Below are 6000 nucleotides of genomic sequence, written 5' to 3' on the forward strand. Positions count from 1 at the left end.
AAGAGGGAGACTACAGTGCTTATGAAGGTTCCCTCCTGCATGTGGGGAACAGAGACTTGAACCTAGGTTCTTGTGCATGGTAATGTATACACTCAACTGGGTGCACCACAACCCAGCTCCCTGAGAAAATAAAGTTTTATTTTATTTATTTATTTAATTAATTTATTTATTGTCTCCAGGGTTACTGCTGGGGCTTGATGCCTGCAGTATGAATCCACTGCTCCTGTGGCCTTTTTTTTAAAAAATTTATTTTTTGGATAGGACAGGAAGAAATTGAGAAGGGAAGGGAAGATAGAGAAGGAGAAAGAAAGAAAGACACCTGAAAACCTGCTTCACCAGGAGTCGGGCGGTAGCGCAGCGGGTTAAGTGCACGTGGCGTGAAGCACAAGAACTGGCATAAGGATCCTGGTTGGAGCCCCCGGCTCCCCACCTGCAGGGGGTCCTTTCACAGGCGGTGAAGCAGGTCTGCAGGTGACTATCATTCTCTCTCCCTCTCTGTCTTCCCCTCCTCTCTCTATTTCTCTCTGTTCTAACAAAAGATGACATTAATAACAACAACAATAATAACTACAACACCAATAATAATAATAAAAAGAATAAAATACTTAAAAAAAAAAACCTGCTTCATCGCTTGTGAAGTAATCTTCCTGCAGATAGGAAGCTGGGGGCTCGAACTGGGATCCTTGTGCTTAATACTATGTCTTCTTAACCCAGTGTGCCACAGCCTGACCCCTGAGAGTAAATTTTTATTAATTTTTTTTTATTTGTCAGGAAGTCAGGACCTTATAATGCAAGTCCTGTGCTTTTCAGCTATGCTGCTTCCCTGATTGCAACTTTCACTGTTTCAAGTCAGCAAATTGGTGATAATTTGTTCTAGCAGCCACAGGCTATTGATAAAGGACCCCAGGGAAATCTCTGACCTTCTTGTTCAAGGGCCTTGTGACTGCTCCAAGCCCTTCACTCTGTTCTGATTCTCCTTCCTAACTCACTCTTTAAAGATCACACACAGGTGGTCTGGGAGGTGGCGCAATGGATAAAGTGTTGGACTCTCAAGCATGAGGTCCTGAGTTCAATCCCTGGCAGCACATGTACCAGAGTGACGTCTGGTTCTTTCTCTCTCCTCCTATCCCTCTCATTAATAAATAAATATAATATTTTTAAAAAAGATCACACACAGGGAACCAGGCAGTGGTGCACCGGTTTAAACACACATACTATGAAGATCACACACAGACCTGCCTCCCACATATCCGCTCTCTCACCTCACTGTCATCTGCTCACTTAGTTTCTGTCTTCCAGACTCTTCTGTTTGCCCAGATGCCTTTCATCTGGTTGCTTGGTCTTCTCTCAGATCCTTCTTCCTCTTGGTCTTCCTTTTTTGCTCACATAAACAGTGGCAGGGTAAAAACAACAACAAACAAACAGACAAACAAACAAACAGCAGTGGCAGGGTGGTGGCTTGGAACAGGGTTTCAGTGGCTGACAGTGTGACCAGTGTAGCAGGGTTTCAGATGCCTTGCTTTCTTGCTGGGTACTTTTAAAATTTATTTTTATTTTTTTATTTTTCCTCCTCCAGGGTTATTGCTGGGCTCAGTGCCTGCACCATGAATCCACCGCTCCTGGAGGCCATTTTTTCCCCCTTTTGTTGCCCTTGTTGTAGCTTCGTTGTGGTTATTATTATTGCGCAATTCGTTGTTAGATAGGACAGAGAGAAATGGAGAGAGGAGGGGAAGACAGAGAAGGGGAGAGAAAGATAGACACCTGCAGACCTGCTTCACCGCCTGTGAAGCGACTCCCCTGCAGGTGGGGAGCCGGGGGCTCGAACCGGGATCCTTACACCGGTCCCTGCACTTTGCGCCACATGCGCTTAACCCACTGCGCCACCGCCCGACCCCCCTTGCTGGGTACTTTTATGTGTTGTTACTTCATTAAGAGAAAAACAATATATATATCCCCAGGTGGTGGCGCAGTGACTAGAAAGTTGAACTTAGAAGACTGAACTTCTTAGGGGGTATGGATCAACCTGTCAATGCCCATGTCCAGCAGAGAAGCAATTACAGAAGCTAGATCTCCCTCTTTCTGCACCCCATAAAGATGTTTGGTCCATACTCCCACAGGGATAAAGAATAGGGAAGCAAGGACTGGGCGGTAGCATACCTGGTTAAACATACAAAGTATGAATGAAGCACAAGGACCTGCGCAAGGATCCGGGTTTAAGCCCCTGGTCCCACCTGCAGGGGGGTCACTTCACAAGCCGTGAAGCCGGTCTGCAGGTGCCTATCTAGTTCTCCTCCTCTCTATCTTCCCTTCCCCCTCTCAATTTTCAATTTCTCTCTCCCGCAGGAACAGAGTAGTGCAGGCACCAAGCCCCAGCAATAATCCTGGAGGCAAAAAAAAAAAAAAAAAAAGAAATAAAAGAAGAGAAAAGAAAGAAAGAAAGACTAGGAAAGCTTCCAATGGAGGGGATGGAATGTCAAACTCTGGTGGTGGGAATTTTCGGGAATTCTACCCCTCTTATCCCACAATCTTTTGATCATTATTAAATCACTAAAAAGAAAAAAAAAAAAGCATGAACTCTTGTAATTGACCCTCAGTGTTATATATGCTAAAGTGATGGAATAATGGTCTGGTTCTTTCTCTCTCTCATACATTAGAAAATATGTCTTTGAAAAATGAAAACAAAATATTGAAAGTCACATTTCCTGACCTGTAGGAAAATATTGAAAGTCACATTTCCTGACCTGTAGGAAAACATTGAAAGTCACATTTCCTTGACACATTGTAGGACAAGGTCTATACTCTAGGCGTGCCTCATTATTAAATATTATTCTATTGCTTGAATTTTTTTCTGAATTAAAATGATTATAACATGGGAGTTGGGTGGTAGCTCAGCGGGTTAAGCTCCCGTGGTGCAAAGCACAAGGACCAGTGTAAGGATCCCGGTTCGAGCCTCCAGCTCCCCACCTGCAGGGGAGTCGCTTTACAGGCGGTGAAGCAGGTCTGCAGGTGTCTATCTTTCTCTCCCCTTCTCTGTCTTCCCCTCCTCTCTCCATTTCTCTCTGTCCTATCCAACAATGACAGCATCAATAACAACAACAATAATAACTACAACAATAAAAGGGAACAACAAAAAAGAATAAATAAATATTAAAAAATGATTATAACATTATAAGGGACCCCCTAGGCCTCCTGGGCCCTGGGCACTGTGCCCACTTTGCTTAATGGAGAAGTCAGTCCTGTCCTGGAGATGCCAAGGGACTGCTGAGGGAGGGAGCTAGAATTGCCTCTGGGGCCAGCTCTGGAGCACCCTGGGCCCCAAGATACGCCTACTGTCATCTCCAGGATGGCAGGGTCAAAGCCAAGAGACCTAGGTCAGGACACCCTCCCCCAGCCATTTTTCTCACTTGTTACATGTGAGTAGTAACCATCCCCGGTCACACCTCTGGCTTTGAGACCTTTTACAAGTTAAGCCTGTTTCCTTGGGGTCAAGTAAGGAGAGGAACCTTAGTCTTTTGGAAGAGGAGCAAAGAGATTAGGCCCCTCTCCAGTCACATTCAGTAGCTTTTCTGTGCTTGCAGACACTGGGGCTTCCACATTGCGTGTGTGTGCACGCGCGCGCACACACACACACACACACACCACACCACACACACACACACCACACACCACACACACCACACACACACACACACACCACACATCACACACTACACACACACACACACACCACACCACACACACACCACACATACACCACACACACACATGCACACACCACACACACCACACACACACCACATACACACACCACACACACACAGCACACACACCACACACACACAACACACCCACACACCACACATCACACACCACACACATACACACACACACACCACACACACACACCACACACACACCACACACACACCACACACACACACGCACACACCACACACACCACACACACACACCACACACACACCAGACACACACACACCAGACACACTACACACCACACACACCACACACACACCACACACTGCACACCACACACACACACCACACACACACACCACACACACCACACACCACACATACACACAACACACCAACAGACCACACATCACACACCACACACACACCACACCACACACACACACCACACACACACCACACACACACCACACACACACGCACACACCACACACACCACACACACCACACACACACACCACACATACACCAGACACACACACACCAGACACACACACCACACACACACACACACTCTACACACCACACACACCACACACACCACACACATCACACACACACACCACATACACACCACACACACACCACACACTGCACACCACACACACACACACACACACACACACACCACACACACCACACACACCACACACACACACACATCACACACACACACACCACACACACACCACACACTGCACACCACACACATATATCACACACACACCACACACACCACACACACACACACACCACACACACACACACCACACACACACCACACACTGCACACCACACACTGCACACCACACACATATATCACACACACACCACACACCAAACACACACACACACACACACACACACACGCACACACGCACACACACACACACCAGTGAAGGCACAGTCAGGATCCCTGGCCATGCAGCCAAGGTCACTTCCACTTCTTCCCATAGGCTGCAGCCAGGTACTTGGCGTCTGTCATTTAGCCGGCTCTGCTGGCGGGGGTGGCCTTTAATGTCAGGCTTCCCAGCTGCTAGAACACGTTTGGCAGCTCTGGAGGTGGTAAACTCTGAGGATCTTCCTGCCTCCCATCTCCCCAGCCATTTATCTGCCTCCTCTGGGATCTGATGTGGGCTCCTCATTGCACCCTCCCCTGGCTGGTGAGGTGGCTCCATATTTAGGGGACCTTTTATCCAGACAGCTCAAAGAGCTCTGACACACAATTAAAACTGTTTTATGGAAGGAGCCATCTGCTTCAAGGAGGGAAAGTGCCAGACCCAGAAGGCTGAGGCGCACACTCCCGGCTCAGTGCTTATGGGTGACTAGTTGCTCAGTCATTTTTGTCCCCCACGCCTGTCCCACTGCCTGCCCTACTAAATGCTTGATAAACGGTCTTCAGTGAACTGCCTGATTGTGGCTACCTGATCTTTAAATGCCCCACTCCCTGGCATGACCTCAGCCTTGGCAGATGCAGACCACTGCCCTCAGCCCCCACTGGCCTTCCCTAGGAGCTGAGCCACGTTCGCCAGCCTCGGCTCAGGGGCTCCTCCTACCCCATCTTTGCCCTGGCCTGGAGTGCCCTTTTCCCCTTTCTCTCCTTGACAGAATGCAACTAATCTTTCAAAGACTGTCTTCAAGTTACTGTTCCCCCCCGGTTCCCAAGGCAGAAGGGGAGGCTCCTACACTGACATGCCCTTGAGCTCAGCAGCCCCTCTAGCTCCTTCCTGAGCTGCACTCTGGAGTGGGAACCACAATCGCCCGCAGCCCTGGGGGCACCATGAGGACAAGACAGGAGGGCAGCTTAGCACTTGGGTCTAGTAAGTTACATTGGTCACTCCTTGTTCCCCGGCATAGAGTTGACTTTGGGAGACACTGGTGAAAGATCAGGAGGAAGGTGGGAGGGACATTGGTGACATTGGGGGACCTACCTAGTGCCTGCCCACACAAGGTGATCCTTCCTGGGAACAAATCCTTTAGCTCTGGACAGGCCCACCAGCTGGTTCCGCTCCCAGGGGACATTACTGCCTGGCCTGGGGGACAGATCGGGCAAGTCCAATAGCCTGGGCCAGCCTCCATGACCTCCTCTGTGAAATGGATGCAGTTGATGTGTTTCTTAGTTGGTACCTAGCACGGTGCCTGCTGCAGCAAGTATGTGGTGAGTGCCAGCTGATTTCTTTTTTTTAAAAAAATTAAATATTATACTTATTTATTTATTTATCCTTT

This window comes from Erinaceus europaeus, chromosome 4 (assembly GCF_950295315.1).
Source record: "Erinaceus europaeus chromosome 4, mEriEur2.1, whole genome shotgun sequence".
NCBI lineage: Eukaryota > Metazoa > Chordata > Mammalia > Eulipotyphla > Erinaceidae > Erinaceus > Erinaceus europaeus.